Raw genomic sequence first — 17,546 nt, 5'->3', positions numbered from 1 at the left:
AACCATAGATCCTTTGATCCACGCGGCGGACGGCGTGACACTGCTGCTACCGCTCTGGAGGAAAGCGCAAGTGCATGCCCGCAATCGAGACGAGGACCGACTCCCCTGGGGATACTCCAGAAGTACCCCAAGATCCATGTCAGCACTGGAGAGGAATCCTCAGGTTCCGGCCACGACTCCACACAAGGTCTTAGGCCCCGGCATCGACGGGAGAGGAATCCCGAGAGGCCCCCGAGGAACTCCCATGGTGACTGACCTTTCCTGAGGCCACCAGAGCGGTTCCCTGAGGTCCCCGTCGTAAGTCGAGAGCACCTGCCGCAACTCGAGAAAATCCAGGAGGTTTTGCCCTCCAGGCGAGATGAGGCCCATTTCCGCTGAGGCTGCTCGAGGCCAATCACATCTAACCACTGGAAATTTCAAAGGGTCCTTCACACCATTGCTGCAACTCAAGAAGTTCCCCGACATACCCGTCTCCACTCGAGAGGAAGCACGTGGGGTCCCGCACACATCCAGGGGAGCCCCGTTTCCACCTCCTAGCTCGAGATGAGGGATCCTTTCCCTGTTTCGTAGGGAAAGAATTCCCGGCGTTCCCGTCGCATCTCAAGAGGAGGCGCTCTCCACAGGAAGGATGAGAGGAACTCCAGGGTCGTGCCACCATTCCAAGAGTCCCCCAGATGTGTCAGTCCATTCCAGAGGAACCTGTTTTCCCTGCACTGCCTTGACGTTCAAGCCGAGGATCGACTCCCACCAAGTGTGCACGTGGGACAGCCCTGTGGGAAAGCCTCGTGGGAAAGCCTCGTGGGAAAGACTCGAGGGAAAACCATAGATCCTTTGATCCACGCGGCGGACTGCGTGACACTGCTGCTACCGCTCTGGAGGAAAGCGCAAGTGCATGCCCGCATTCGAGACGAGGACTGACTCCCCTGGGGAGACTCCAGAAGTACCCCAAGATCCATGTCAGCACTGGAGAGGAATCCTCAGGTTCCGGCCCCGACTCCACACAAGGTCTTAGGCCCCGGCATCGACGGGAGAGGAATCCCGAGAGGCCCCCGAGGAACTCGCATGGGGACTGGCCTTTCCTGAGGCCACCAGAGCGGGTCCCTGAGGTCCCCGTCGTAAGTCGAGAGCACCTGCCGCAACTCGAGAAAATCCAGGAGGTTTTGCCCTCCAGGCGAGATGAGGCCCATTTCCGCTGAGGCTTCTCGAGGCCAATCACATCTAACCATTGGAACTTCCAAAGGGTCCTTCACACCCTTGCTGCAACTCAAGAGTTCCCCGACACACCCGTCTGCACTCGAGAGGAAGCACGTGGTGTCCCGCACACATCCAGGGGAGCCCCGTTTCCGCCTCCTAGCTCGAGATGAGGGATCCTTTCCCTGTTTCGTAGGGAAAGAATTCCCGGCGTTCCCGTCGCATATCAAGAGGAGGCACTCTCCACAGGAAAGGCGAGAGGAACTCCAGGGTCATGCCACCATTCCAAGAGTCCCCCAGATGTGTCAGTCCATTCCAGAGGAACCTTTTTTCCCTGCACTGCCTTGACGTTCAAGCCGAGGATCGACTCCCACCACGTGTGCACGTGGGACAGCCCTGTGGGAAAGCCTCGTGGGAAAGCCTCGTGGGAAAGACTCGAGGGAAAACCATAGATCCTTTGATCCACGCGGCGGACTGCGTGACACTGCTGCTACCGCTCTGGAGGAAAGCGCAAGTGCATGCCAGCATTCGAGACGAGGACTGACTCCCCTGCGGAGACTCCAGAAGTTCCCCAAGATCCATGTCAGCACTGGAGAGGAATCCTCAGGTTCCGGCCCCGACTCCACACAAGGTCTTAGGCCCCGGCATCGACGGGAGAGGAATCCCGAGAAGCCCCCGAGGAACTCGCATGGGGACTGGCCTTTCCTGAGGCCAACAGAGCGGTTCCCTGAGGTCCCCGTCGTAAGTCGAGAGCACCTGCCGCAACTCGAGAAAATCCAGGAGGTTTTGCCCTCCAGGCGAGATGAGGCCCATTCCCGCTGAGGCTTCTCGTGGCCAATCACATCTAACCACTGGAACTTCCAAAGGGTTCTTCACACCCTTGCTGCAACTCAAGAAGTTCCCCGACATACCCGTCTCCACTCGAGAGGAAGCACGTGGTGTCCCGCACACATCCAGGGGAGCCCCGTTTCCACCTCGTAGCTCGAGATGAGGGATCCTTTCCCTGTTTCGTAGGGAAAGAATTCCCGGCGTTCCCGTCGCATCTCAAGAGGAGGCGCTCTCCACAGGAAAGGCGAGAGGAACTCCAGGGTCGTGCCACCATTCCAAGAGTCCCCCAGATGTGTCAGTCCATTCCAGAGGAACCTGTTTTCCCTGCACTGCCTTGACGTTCAAGCCGAGGATCGACTCCCACCATGTGTGCACGTGGGACAGCCCTGTGGGAAAGCCTCGTGGGAAAGCCTCGTGGGAAAGACTCAAGGGAAAACCATAGATCCTTTGATCCACGCGGCGGACTGCGTGACACTGCTGCTACCGCTCTGGAGGAAAGCGCAAGTGCATGCCCGCAATCGAGACGAGGACTGAATCCCCTGGGGAGACTCCAGAAGTCCCCCAAGATCCATGTCAGCACTGGAGAGGAATCCTCAGGTTCTGGCCCAGACTCCACACAAGGTCTTAGGCCCCGGCATCGACGGGAGAGGAATCCCGAGAGGCCCCCGAGGAACTCGCATGGGGACTGGCCTTTCCTGAGGCCTCCAGAGCGGGTCCCTGAGGTCCCCGTCGTAAGTCGAGAGCACCTGCCGCAACTCGAGAAAATCCAGGAGGTTTTGCCCTCCAGGCGAGATGAGGCCCATTTCCGCTGAGGCTTCTCGAGGCCAATCACATCTAACCACTGGAACTTCCAAAGGGTCCTTCACACCATTGCTGCAACTCAAGAAGTTCCCCGACATACCCGTTTCCACTCGAGAGGAAGCACGTGGGGTCCCGCACACATCCAGGGGAGCTCCGTTTCCGCCTCCTAGCTCGAGATGAGGGATCCTTTCCCCGTTTCGTAGGGAAAGAATTCCCGGCGTTCCCGAGGCATCTCAAGAGGAGGCGCTCTCCACAGGAAAGGCGAGAGGAACTCCAGGGTCGTGACACCATTCCAAGAGTCCCCCAGATGTGTCAGTCCATTCCAGAGGAACCTGTTTTCCCTGCACTGCCTTGACATTCAAGCCGAGGATCGACTCCCACCACGTGTGCACGTGTGACAGCCCTGTGGGAAAGCCTCGTGGGAAAGCCTCGTGGGAAAGACTCGAGGGAAAACCATAGATCCTTTGATCCACGCGGCGGACTGCGTGACACTGCTGCTACCGCTCTGGAGGAAAGCGCAAGTGCATGCCCGCAATCGAGACGAGGACTGACTCCCCTGGGGAGACTCCAGAAGTACCCCAAGATCCATGTCAGCACTGGAGAGGAATCCTCAGGTTCCGGCCACGACTCCACACAAGGTCTTAGGCCCCGGCATCGACGGGAGAGGAATCCCTAGAGGCCCCCGAGGAACTCGCATGGGGACTGGCCTTTCCTGAGGCCTCCAGAGCGGGTCCCTGAGGTCCCCGTCGTAAGTCGAGAGCACCTGCCGCAACTCGAGAAAATCCAGGAGGTTTTGCCCTCCAGGCGAGATGAGGCCCATTTCCGCTGAGGCTGCTCGAGGCCAATCACATCTAACCACTGGAAATTTCAAAGGGTCCTTCACACCATTGCTGCAACTCAAGAAGTTCCCCGACATACCCGTCTCCACTCGAGAGGAAGCACGTGGGGTCCCGCACACATCCAGGGGAGCCCCGTTTCCGCCTCCTAGCTCGAGATGAGGGATCCTTTCCCTGTTTCGTAGGGAAAGAATTCCCGGCGTTCCCGTCGCATCTCAAGAGGAGGCGCTCTCCACAGGAAGGGTGAGAGGAACTCCAGGGTCGTGCCACCATTCCAAGAGTCCCCCAGATGTGTCAGTCCATTCCAGAGGAACCTGTTTTCCCTGCACTGCCTTGACGTTCAAGCCGAGGATCGACTCCCACCACGTGTGCACGTGGGACAGCCCTGTGGGAAAGCCTCGTGGGAAAGCCTCGTGGGAAAGACTCGAGGGAAAACCATAGATCCTTTGATCCACGCGGCGGACTGCGTGACACTGCTGCTACCGCTCTGGAGGAAAGCGCAAGTGCATGCCCGCATTCGAGACGAGGACTGACTCCCCTGGGGAGACTCCAGAAGTACCCCAAGATCCATGTCAGCACTGGAGAGGAATCCTCAGGTTCCGGCCCCGACTCCACACAAGGTCTTAGGCCCCGGCATCGACGGGAGAGGAATGCCGAGAGGCCCCCGAGGAACTCGATGGGGACTGGAATTTCCTGAGAAAACCAGAGCGGGTCCCTGAGGTCCCCGTCGTAAGTCGAGAGCACCTGCCGCAACTCGAGAAAATCCAGGAGGTTTTGCCCTCCAGGCAAGATGAGGCCCATTTCCGATGAGGCTTCTCGAGGCTAATCACGTCTAACCACTGGAACTTCCAAAGGGTCCTTCACACCCTTGCTGCAACTCAAGAAGTTCCCCGACATACCCGTCTCCACTCGAGAGGAAGCACGTGGGTCCCGCACACATCCAGGGGAGCCCCGTTTCCGCCTCCTAGCTCGAGATGAGGGATCCTTTCCCTGTTTCGTAGGGAAAGAATTCCCGGCGTTCCCGTCGCATCTCAAGAGGAGGTGCTCTACCCAGGAAAGGCGAGAGGAACTCCAGGGTCTTGACACCATTCCAAGAGTCCCCCAGATGTGTCAGTCCATTCCAGAGGAACCTGTTTTCCCTGCACTGCCTTGACGTTCAAGCTGAGGATCGACTCCCACCACGTGTGCACGTGGGACAGCCCTGTGGGAAAGCCTCGTGGGAAAGCCTCGTGGGAAAGACTCGAGGGAAAACCATAGATCCTTTGATCCACGCGGCGGACTGCGTGACACTGCTGCTACCGCTCTGGAGGAAAGCGCAAGTGCATGCCCGCCTTCGAGACGAGGACTGACTCCCCTGGGGAGACTCCAGAAGTACCCCAAGATCCATATCAGCACTGGAGAGGAATCCTCAGGTTCCGGCCCCGACTCCACACAAGGTCTTAGGCCCCGGCATCGACGGGAGAGGAATCCCGAGACGCCCCCGAGGAACTCGCATGGGGACTGGCCTTTCCTGAGGCCACCAGAGCGGTTCCCTGAGGTCCCCGTTGTAAGTCGAGAGCACCTGCCGCAACTCGAGAAAATCCAGGAGGTTTTGCCCTCCAGGCGAGATGAGGCCCATTTCCGCTGAGGCTTCTCGAGGCCAATCACATCTAACCACTGGAACTTCCAAAGGGTCCTTCACACCATTGCTGCAACTCAAGAAGTTCCCCGACATACCCGTCTCCACTCGAGAGGAAGCACGTGGGGTCCCGCACACATCCAGGGGAGCCCCGTTTCCGCCTCCTAGCTCGAGATGAGGGATCCTTTCCCTGTTTCGTAGGGAAAGAATTCCCGGCGTTCCCGTCGCATCTCAAGAGGTGGCGCTCTCCACAGGAAAGGCGAGAGGAACTCCAGGGTCGTGGCACCATTCCAAGAGACCCCCAGATGTGTCAGTCCATTCCAGAGGAACCTGTTTGCCCTGCACTGCCTTGACGTTCAACCCGAGGATCGACTCCCACCACGTGTGCACGTGGGACAGCCCTGTGGGAAACCCTCGTGGGAAAGCCTCGTGGGAAAGACTCAAGGGAAAACCATAGATCCTTTGATCCACGCGGCGGACTGCGTGACACTGCTGCTACCGCTCTGGAGGAAAGCACAAGTGCATGCCCGCATTCGAGACGAGGACTGACTCCCCTGGGGAGACTCCAGAAGTACCCCAAGATCCATGTCAGCACTGGAGAGGAATCCTCAGGTTCCGGCCCCGACTCCACACAAGGTCTTAGGCCCCGGCATCGACGGGAGAGGAATCCCGAGAGGCCCCCGAGGAACTCGCATGGGGACTGGCCTTTCCTGAGAAAACCAGAGCGGGTCCCTGAGGTCCCCGTCGTAAGTCGAGAGCACCTGCCGCAACTCGAGAAAATCCAGGAGGTTTTGCCCTCCAGGCAAGATGAGGCCCATTTCCGCTGAGGCTTCTCGAGGCTAATCACGTCTAACTTCTGGAACTTCCAAAGGGTCCTTCACGCCCTTGCTGCAACTCAAGAAGTTCCCCGACATACCCGTCTCCACTCGAGAGGAAGCACGTGGGTCCCGCACACATCCAGGGGAGCCCCGTTTCCGCCTCCTAGCTCGAGATGAGGGATCCTTTCCCAGTTTCGTAGGGAAAGAATTCCCGGCGTTCCCGTCGCATCTCAAGAGGAGGCGCTCTACACAGGAAAGGCGAGAGGAACTCCAGGGTCGTGCCACCATTCCAAGAGTCCCCCAGATGTGTCAGTCCATTCCAGAGGAACCTGTTTTCCCTGCACTGCCTTGACGTTCAAGCCGAGGATCGACTCCCACCACGTGTGCACGTGGGACAGCCCTGTGGGAAAGCCTCGTGGGAAAGCCTCGTGGGAAAGACTCGAGGGAAAACCATAGATCCTTTGATCCACGCGGCGGACTGCGTGACACTGCTGCTACCGCTCTGGAGGAAAGCGCAAGTGCATGCCCGCAATCGAGACGAGGACTGACTCCCCTGGGGAGACTCCAGAAGTCCCCCAATATCCATGTCAGCACTGGAGAGGAATCCTCAGGTTCCGGCCCCGACTCCACACAAGGTCTTAGGCCCCGGCATCGACGGGAGAGGAATCCCGAGAGGCCCCCGAGGAACTCGCATGGGGACTGGCCTTTCCTGAGGCCACCAGAGCGGGTCCCTGAGGTCCCCGTCGTAAGTCGAGAGCACCTGCCGCAACTCGAGAAAATCCAGGAGGTTTTGCCCTCCAGGCGAGATGAGGCCCATTTCCGCTGAGGCTTCTCGAGGCCAATCACATCTAACCACTGGAACTTCCAAAGGGTCCTTCACACCATTGCTGCAACTCAAGAAGTTCCCCGACATACCCGTTTCCACTCGAGAGGAAGCACGTGGGGTCCCGCACACATCCAGGGGAGCTCCGTTTCCGCCTCCTAGCTCGAGATGAGGGATCCTTTCCCTGTTTCGTAGGGAAAGAATTCCCGGCGTTCCCGAGGCATCTCAAGAGGAGGCGCTCTCCACAGGAAAGGCGAGAGGAACTCCAGGGTCGTGACACCATTCCAAGAGTCCCCCAGATGTGTCAGTCCATTCCAGAGGAACCTGTTTTCCCTGCACTGCCTTGACATTCAAGCCGAGGATCGACTCCCACCACGTGTGCACGTGTGACAGCCCTGTGGGAAAGCCTCGTGGGAAAGCCTCGTGGGAAAGACTCGAGGGAAAACCATAGATCCTTTGATCCACGCGGCGGACGGCGTGACACTGCTGCTACCGCTCTGGAGGAAAGCGCAAGTGCATGCCCGCAATCGAGACGAGGACCGACTCCCCTGGGGATACTCCAGAAGTACCCCAAGATCCATGTCAGCACTGGAGAGGAATCCTCAGGTTCCGGCCACGACTCCACACAAGGTCTTAGGCCCCGGCATCGACGGGAGAGGAATCCCGAGAGGCCCCCGAGGAACTCCCATGGTGACTGACCTTTCCTGAGGCCACCAGAGCGGTTCCCTGAGGTCCCCGTCGTAAGTCGAGAGCACCTGCCGCAACTCGAGAAAATCCAGGAGGTTTTGCCCTCCAGGCGAGATGAGGCCCATTTCCGCTGAGGCTGCTCGAGGCCAATCACATCTAACCACTGGAAATTTCAAAGGGTCCTTCACACCATTGCTGCAACTCAAGAAGTTCCCCGACATACCCGTCTCCACTCGAGAGGAAGCACGTGGGGTCCCGCACACATCCAGGGGAGCCCCGTTTCCACCTCCTAGCTCGAGATGAGGGATCCTTTCCCTGTTTCGTAGGGAAAGAATTCCCGGCGTTCCCGTCGCATCTCAAGAGGAGGCGCTCTCCACAGGAAGGATGAGAGGAACTCCAGGGTCGTGCCACCATTCCAAGAGTCCCCCAGATGTGTCAGTCCATTCCAGAGGAACCTGTTTTCCCTGCACTGCCTTGACGTTCAAGCCGAGGATCGACTCCCACCACGTGTGCACGTGGGACAGCCCTGTGGGAAAGCCTCGTGGGAAAGCCTCGTGGGAAAGACTCGAGGGAAAACCATAGATCCTTTGATCCACGCGGCGGACTGCGTGACACTGCTGCTACCGCTCTGGAGGAAAGCGCAAGTGCATGCCCGCATTCGAGACGAGGACTGACTCCCCTGGGGAGACTCCAGAAGTACCCCAAGATCCATGTCAGCACTGGAGAGGAATCCTCAGGTTCCGGCCCCGACTCCACACAAGGTCTTAGGCCCCGGCATCGACGGGAGAGGAATCCCGAGAGGCCCCCGAGGAACTCGCATGGGGACTGGCCTTTCCTGAGGCCACCAGAGCGGGTCCCTGAGGTCCCCGTCGTAAGTCGAGAGCACCTGCCGCAACTCGAGCAAATCCAGGAGGTTTTGCCCTCCAGGCGAGATGAGGCCCATTTCCGCTGAGGCTTCTCGAGGCCAATCACATCTAACCACTGGAACTTCCAAAGGGTCCTTCACACCCTTGCTGCAACTCAAGAAGTTCCCCGACATACCCGTCTCCACTCGAGAGGAAGCACGTTGTGTCCCGCACACATTCAGGGGAGCTCAGTTTCCGCCTCCTAGCTCGAGATGAGGGATCCTTTCCCTGTTTCGTAGGGAAAGAATTCCCGGCGTTCCCGTCGCATCTCAAGAGGAGGCGCTCTCCACAGGAAAGGCGAGAAGAACTCCAGGGTCGTGCCACCATTCCAAGAGTCCCCCAGATGTGTCAGTCCATTCCAGAGGAACCTGTTTTCCCTGCACTGCCTTGACATTCAAGCCGAGGATCGACTCCCACCACGTGTGCACGTGGGACAGCCCTGTGGGAAAGCCTCGTGGGAAAGCCTCGTGGGAAAGACTCGAGGGAAAACCATAGATCCTTTGATCCACGCGGCGGACTGCGTGACACTGCTGCTACCGCTCTGGAGGAAAGCGCAAGTGCATGCCCGCATTCGAGATGAGGACTGACTCCCCTGGGGAGACTCCAGAAGTACCCCAAGATCCATGTCAGCACTGGAGAGGAATCCTCAGGTTCCGGCCCCGACTCCACACAAGGTCTTAGGCCCCGGCATCGACGGGAGAGGAATGCCGAGAGGCCCCCGAGGAACTCGATGGGGACTGGCCTTTCCTGAGAAAACCAGAGCGGGTCCCTGAGGTCCCCGTCGTAAGTCGAGAGCACCTGCCGCAACTCGAGAAAATCCAGGAGGTTTTGCCCTCCAGGCGAGATGAGGCCCATTTCCGCTGAGGCTTCTCGAGGCTAATCACGTCTAACCACTGGAACTTCCAAAGGGTCCTTCACACCCTTGCTGCAACTGAAGCAGTTCCGCGACATACCCGTCTCCACTCCAGAGGAAGCACGTGGGGTCCCGCACACATCCAGGGGAGCCCCGTTTCCGCCTCCTAGCTCGAGATGAGGGATCCTTTCCCTGTGTCGAAGGGAAAGAATTCCCGGCGTTCCCGTCGCATCTCAAGAGGTGGCGCTCTCCACAGGAAAGGCGAGAGGAACTCCAGGGTCTTGGCACCATTCCAAGAGACCCCCAGATGTGTCAGTCCATTCCAGAGGAACCTGTTTTCCCTGCACTGCCTTGACGTTCAACCCGAGGATCGACTCCCACCACGTGTGCACGTGGGACAGCCCTGTGGGAAAGCCTCGTGGGAAAGCCTCGTGGGAAAGACTCGAGGGAAAACCATAGATCCTTTGATCCACGCGGCGGACTGCGTGACACTGCTGCTACCTCTCTGGAGGAAAGCGCAAGTGCATGCCAGCATTCGAGACGAGGACTGACTCCCCTGCGGAGACTCCAGAAGTTCCCCAAGATCCATGTCAGCACTGGAGAGGAATCCTCAGGTTCCGGCCCCGACTCCACACAAGGTCTTAGGCCCCGGCATCGACGGGAGAGGAATCCCGAGAAGCCCCCGAGGAACTCGCATGGGGACTGGCCTTTCCTGAGGCCAACAGAGCGGTTCCCTGAGGTCCCCGTCGTAAGTCGAGAGCACCTGCCGCAACTCGAGAAAATCCAGGAGGTTTTGCCCTCCAGGCGAGATGAGGCCCATTCCCGCTGAGGCTTCTCGTGGCCAATCACATCTAACCACTGGAACTTCCAAAGGGTTCTTCACACCCTTGCTGCAACTCAAGAAGTTCCCCGACATACCCGTCTCCACTCGAGAGGAAGCACGTGGTGTCCCGCACACATCCAGGGGAGCCCCGTTTCCACCTCGTAGCTCGAGATGAAGGATCCTTTCCCTGTTTCGTAGGGAAAGAATTCCCGGCGTTCCCGTCGCATCTCAAGAGGAGGCGCTCTCCACAGGAAAGGCGAGAGGAACTCCAGGGTCGTGCCACCATTCCAAGAGTCCCCCAGATGTGTCAGTCCATTCCAGAGGAACCTGTTTTCCCTGCACTGCCTTGACGTTCAAGCCGAGGATCGACTCCCACCATGTGTGCACGTGGGACAGCCCTGTGGGAAAGCCTCGTGGGAAAGCCTCGTGGGAAAGACTCAAGGGAAAACCATAGATCCTTTGATCCACGCGGCGGACTGCGTGACACTGCTGCTACCGCTCTGGAGGAAAGCGCAAGTGCATGCCCGCAATCGAGACGAGGACTGACTCCCCTGGGGAGACTCCAGAAGTCCCCCAAGATCCATGTCAGCACTGGAGAGGAATCCTCAGGTTCCGGCCCCGACTCCACACAAGGTCTTAGGCCCCGGCATCGACGGGAGAGGAATCCCGAGAGGCCCCCGAGGAACTCGCATGGGGACTGGCCTTTCCTGAGGCCTCCAGAGCGGGTCCCTGAGGTCCCCGTCGTAAGTCGAGAGCACCTGCCGCAACTCGAGAAAATCCAGGAGGTTTTGCCCTCCAGGCGAGATGAGGCCCATTTCCGCTGAGGCTTCTCGAGGCCAATCACATCTAACCACTGGAACTTCCAAAGGGTCCTTCACACCATTGCTGCAACTCAAGAAGTTCCCCGACATACCCGTCTCCACTCGAGAGGAAGCACGTGGGGTCCCGCACACATCCAGGGGAGCTCCGTTTCCGCCTCCTAGCTCGAGATGAGGGATCCTTTCCCTGTTTCGTAGGGAAAGAATTCCCGGCGTTCCCGAGGCATCTCAAGAGGAGGCGCTCTCCACAGGAAAGGCGAGAGGAACTCCAGGGTCGTGACACGATTCCAAGAGTCCCCCAGATGTGTCAGTCCATTCCAGAGGAACCTGTTTTCCCTGCACTGCCTTGACATTCAAGCCGAGGATCGACTCCCACCACGTGTGCACGTGTGACAGCCCTGTGGGAAAGCCTCGTGGGAAAGCCTCGTGGGAAAGACTCGAGGGAAAACCATAGATCCTTTGATCCACGCGGCGGACTGCGTGACACTGCTGCTACCGCTCTGGAGGAAAGCGCAAGTGCATGCCCGCAATCGAGACGAGGACTGACTCCCCTGGGGAGACTCCAGAAGTACCCCAAGATCCATGTCAGCACTGGAGAGGAATCCTCAGGTTCCGGCCACGACTCCACACAAGGTCTTAGGCCCCGGCATCGACGGGAGAGGAATCCCGAGAGGCCCCCGAGGAACTCGCATGGGGACTGGCCTTTCCTGAGGCCTCCAGAGCGGGTCCCTGAGGTCCCCGTCGTAAGTCGAGAGCACCTGCCGCAACTCGAGAAAATCCAGGAGGTTTTGCCCTCCAGGCGAGATGAGGCCCATTTCCGCTGAGGCTGCTCGAGGCCAATCAAATCTAACCACTGGAAATTTCAAAGGGTCCTTCACACCATTGCTGCAACTCAAGAAGTTCCCCGACATACCCGTCTCCACTCGAGAGGAAGCACGTGGGGTCCCGCACACATCCAGGGGAGCCCCGTTTCCGCCTCCTAGCTCGAGATGAGGGATCCTTTCCCTGTTTCGTAGGGAAAGAATTCCCGGCGTTCCCGTCGCATCTCAAGAGGAGGCGCTCTCCACAGGAAGGGTGAGAGGAACTCCAGGGTCGTGCCACCATTCCAAGAGTCCCCCAGATGTGTCAGTCCATTCCAGAGGAACCTGTTTTCCCTGCACTGCCTTGACGTTCAAGCCGAGGATCGACTCCCACCACGTGTGCACGTGGGACAGCCCTGTGGGAAAGCCTCGTGGGAAAGCCTCGTGGGAAAGACTCGAGGGAAAACCATAGATCCTTTGATCCACGCGGCGGACTGCGTGACACTGCTGCTACCGCTCTGGAGGAAAGCGCAAGTGCATGCCCGCATTCGAGACGAGGACTGACTCCCCTGGGGAGACTCCAGAAGTACCCCAAGATCCATGTCAGCACTGGAGAGGAATCCTCAGCTTCCGGCCCCGACTCCACACAAGGTCTTAGGCCCCGGCATCGACGGGAGAGGAATCCCGAGAGGCCCCCGAGGAACTCGCATGGGGACTGGCCTTTCCTGATGCCACCAGAGCGGGTCCCTGAGGTCCCCGTCGTAAGTCGAGAGCACCTGCCGCAACTCGAGAAAATCCAGGAGGTTTTGCCCTCCAGGCGAGATGAGGCCCATTTCCGCTGAGGCTTCTCGAGGCCAATCACATCTAACCACTGGAACTTCCAAAGGGTCCTTCACACCCTTCCTGCAACTCAAGAAGTTCCCTGACACACCCGTCTGCACTCGAGAGGAAGCACGTGGTGTCCCGCACACATCCAGGGGAGCCCCCTTTCCGCCTCCTAGCTCGAGATGAGGGATCCTTTCCCTGTTTCGTAGGGAAAGAATTCCTGGCGTTCCCGTCGCATATCAAGAGGAGGCACTCTCCACAGGAAAGGCGAGAGGAACTCCAGGGTCATGCCACCATTCCAAGAGTCCCCCAGATGTGTCAGTCCATTCCAGAGGAACCTTTTTTCCCTGCACTGCCTTGACGTTCAAGCCGAGGATCGACTCCCACCACGTGTGCACGTGGGACAGCCCTGTGGGAAAGCCTCGTGGGAAAGCCTCGTGGGAAAGACTCGAGGGAAAACCATAGATCCTTTGATCCACGCGGCGGACTGCGTGACACTGCTGCTACCTCTCTGGAGGAAAGCGCAAGTGCATGCCCGCATTCGAGACGAGGACTGACTCCCCTGGGGAGACTCCAGAAGTTCCCCAAGATCCATGTCAGCACTGGAGAGGAATCCTCAGGTTCCGGCCCCGACTCCACACAAGGTCTTAGGCCCCGGCATCGACGGGAGAGGAATCCCGAGAAGCACCCGAGGAACTCGCATGGGGACTGGCCTTTCCTGAGGCCACCAGAGCGGGTCCCTGAGGTCCCCGTCGTAAGTCGAGAGAAACTGCCGCAACTCGAGAAAATCCAGGAGGTTTTGCCCTCCAGGCAAGATTAGGCCCATTTCCGCTGAGGCTTCTCGAGGCCAATCACATCTAACCACTGGAACTTCCAAAGGGTCCTTCATACCATTGCTTCAACTCAAGAAGTTCCCCGACATACCCGTCTCCACTCGAGAGGAAGCACGTGGGGTCCCGCACACATCCAGGGGAGCTCCGTTTCCGCCTCCTAGCTCGAGATGAGGGATCCTTTCCCTGTTTCGTAGGGAAAGAATTCCCGGCGTTCCCGAGGCATCTCAAGAGGAGGCGCTCTCCACAGGAAAGGCGAGAGGAACTCCAGGGTCGTGACACCATTCCAAGAGTCCCCCAGATGTGTCAGTCCATTCCAGAGGAACCTGTTTTCCCTGCACTGCCTTGACATTCAAGCCGAGGATCGACTCCCACCACGTGTGCACGTGTGACAGCCCTGTGGGAAAGCCTCGTGGGAAAGCCTCGTGGGAAAGACTCGAGGGAAAACCATAGATCCTTTGATCCACGCGGCGGACTGCGTGACACTGCTGCTACCGCTCTGGAGGAAAGCGCAAGTGCATGCCCGCAATCGAGACAAGGACTGACTCCCCTGGGGAGACTCCAGAAGTACCCCAAGATCCATGTCAGCACTGGAGAGGAATCCTCAGGTTCCGGCCACGACTCCACACAAGGTCTTAGGCCCCGGCATCGACGGGAGAGGAATCCCGAGAGGCCCCCGAGGAACTCCCATGGGGACTGACCTTTCCTGAGGCCACCAGAGCGGTTCCCTGAGGTCCCCGTTGTAAGTCAAGAGCACCTGCCGCAACTCGAGAAAATCCAGGAGGTTTTGCCCTCCAGGCGAGATGAGGCCCATTTCCGCTGAGGCTTCTCGAGGCCAATCACATCTAACCACTGGAAATTTCAAAGGGTCCTTCACACCATTGCTGCAACTCAAGAAGTTCCCCGACATACCCGTCTCCACTCGAGAGGAAGCACGTGGGGTCCCGCACACATCCAGGGGAGCCCCGTTTCCGCCTCCTAGCTCGAGATGAGGGATCCTTTCCCTGTTTCATAGGGAAAGAATTCCCGGCGTTCCCGTCGCATCTCAAGAGGAGGCGCTCTCCACAGGAAAGGCGAGAGGAACTCCAGGGTCGTGACACCATTCCAAGAGTCCCCCAGATGTGTCAGTCCATTCCAGAGGAACCTGTTTTCCCTGCACTGCCTTGACGTTCAAGCCGAGGATCGACTCCCACCACGTGTGCACGTGGGACAGCCCTGTGGGAAAGCCTCGTGGGAAAGCCTCGCGGGAAAGACTCGAGGGAAAACCATAGATCCTTTGATCCACGCGGCGGACTGCGTGACACTGCTGCTACCGCTCTGGAGGAAATCGCAAGTGCATGCCCGCATTCGAGATGAGGACTGACTCCCCTGGGGAGACTCCAGAAGTACCTCAAGATCCATGTCAGCACTGGAGAGGAATCCTCAGGTTCCGGCTCCGACTCCACACAAGGTCTTAGGCCCCGGCATCGACGGGAGAGGAATCCCGAGAGGCCCCCGAGGAACTCGCATGGGGACTGGCCTTTCCTGAGGCCACCAGAGCGGGTCCCTGAGGTCCCCGTCGTAAGTCGAGAGCACCTGCCGCAACTCGAGAAAATCCAGGAGGTTTTGCCCTCCAGGCAAGATGAGGCCCATTTCCGCTGAGGCTTCTCGAGGCTAATCACGTCTAACTTCTGGAACTTCCAAAGGGTCCTTCACGCCCTTGCTGCAACTCAAGAAGTTCCCCGACATACCCGTCTCCACTCGAGAGGAAGCACGTGGGTCCCGCACACATCCAGGGGAGCCCCGTTTCCGCCTCCTAGCTCGAGATGAGGGATCCTTTCCCTGTTTCGTAGGGAAAGAATTCCCGGCGTTCCCGTCGCATCTCAAGAGGAGGCGCTCTACACAGGAAAGGCGAGAGGAACTCCAGGGTCGTGCCACCATTCCAAGAGTCCCCCAGATGTGTCAGTCCATTCCAGAGGAACCTGTTTTCCCTGCACTGCCTTGACGTTCAAGCTGAGGATCGACTCCCACCACGTGTGCACGTGGGACAGCCCTGTGGGAAAGCCTCGTGGGAAAGCCTCGTGGGAAAGACTCGAGGGAAAACCATAGATCCTTTGATCCACGCGGCGGACTGCGTGACACTGCTGCTACCGCTCTGGAGGAAAGCGCAAGTGCATGCCCGCAATCGAGACGAGGACTGACTCCCCTGGGGAGACTCCAGAAGTCCCCCAATATCCATGTCAGCACTGGAGAGGAATCCTCAGGTTCCGGCCCCGACTCCACACAAGGTCTTAGGCCCCGGCATCGACGGGAGAGGAATCCCGAGAGGCCCCCGAGGAACTCGCATGGGGACTGGCCTTTCCTGAGGCCACCAGAGCGGGTCCCTGAGGTCCCCGTCGTAAGTCGAGAGCACCTGCCGCAACTCGAGAAAATCCAGGAGGTTTTGCCCTCCAGGCGAGATGAGGCCCATTTCCGCTGAGGCTTCTCGAGGCCAATCACATCTAACCACTGGAACTTCCAAAGGGTCCTTCACACCATTGCTGCAACTCAAGAAGTTCCCCGACATACCCGTTTCCACTCGAGAGGAAGCACGTGGGGTCCCGCACACATCCAGGGGAGCTCCGTTTCCGCCTCCTAGCTCGAGATGAGGGATACTTTCCCTGTTTCGTAGGGAAAGAATTCCCGGCGTTCCCGAGGCATCTCAAGAGGAGGCGCTCTCCACAGGAAAGGCGAGAGGAACTCCAGGGTCGTGACACCATTCCAAGAGTCCCCCAGATGTGTCAGTCCATTCCAGAGGAACCTGTTTTCCCTGCACTGCCTTGACATTCAAGCCGAGGATCGACTCCCACCACGTGTGCACGTGTGACAGCCCTGTGGGAAAGCCTCGTGGGAAAGCCTCGTGGGAAAGACTCGAGGGAAAACCATAGATCCTTTGATCCACGCGGCGGACGGCGTGACACTGCTGCTACCGCTCTGGAGGAAAGCGCAAGTGCATGCCCGCAATCGAGACGAGGACCGACTCCCCTGGGGATACTCCAGAAGTACCCCAAGATCCATGTCAGCACTGGAGAGGAATCCTCAGGTTCCGGCCACGACTCCACACAAGGTCTTAGGCCCCGGCATCGACGGGAGAGGAATCCCGAGAGGCCCCCGAGGAACTCCCATGGTGACTGACCTTTCCTGAGGCCACCAGAGCGGTTCCCTGAGGTCCCCGTCGTAAGTCGAGAGCACCTGCCGCAACTCGAGAAAATCCAGGAGGTTTTGCCCTCCAGGCGAGATGAGGCCCATTTCCGCTGAGGCTGCTCGAGGCCAATCACATCTAACCACTGGAAATTTCAAAGGGTCCTTCACACCATTGCTGCAACTCAAGAAGTTCCCCGACATACCCGTCTCCACTCGAGAGGAAGCACGTGGGGTCCCGCACACATCCAGGGGAGCCCCGTTTCCGCCTCCTAGCTCGAGATGAGGGATCCTTTCCCTGTTTCGTAGGGAAAGAATTCCCGGCGTTCCCGTCGCATCTCAAGAGGAGGCGCTCTCCACAGGAAGGGTGAGAGGAACTCCAGGGTCGTGCCACCATTCCAAGAGTCCCCCAGATGTGTCAGTCCATTCCAGAGGAACCTGTTTTCCCTGCACTGCCTTGACGTTCAAGCCGAGGATCGACTCCCACCACGTGTGCACGTGGGACAGCCCTGTGGGAAAGCCTCGTGGGAAAGCCTCGTGGGAAAGACTCGAGGGAAAACCATAGATCCTTTGATCCACGCGGCGGACTGCGTGACACTGCTGCTACCGCTCTGGAGGAAAGCGCAAGTGCATGCCCGCATTCGAGACGAGGACTGACTCCCCTGGGGAGACTCCAGAAGTACCCCAAGATCCATGTCAGCACTGGAGAGGAATCCTCAGGTTCCGGCCCCGACTCCACACAAGGTCTTAGGCCCCGGCATCGACGGGAGAGGAATCCCGAGAGGCCCCCGAGGAACTCGCATGGGGACTGGCCTTTCCTGAGGCCACCAGAGCGGGTCCCTGAGGTACCCGTCGTAAGTCGAGAGCACCTGCCGCAACTCGAGAAAATCCAGGAGGTTTTGCCCTCCAGGCGAGATGAGGCCCATTTCCG

This window comes from Ovis canadensis, chromosome 7 (assembly GCF_042477335.2).
Source record: "Ovis canadensis isolate MfBH-ARS-UI-01 breed Bighorn chromosome 7, ARS-UI_OviCan_v2, whole genome shotgun sequence".
NCBI classification, from domain to species: domain Eukaryota; kingdom Metazoa; phylum Chordata; class Mammalia; order Artiodactyla; family Bovidae; genus Ovis; species Ovis canadensis.
This window is presented reverse-complemented; position numbering follows the sequence as displayed.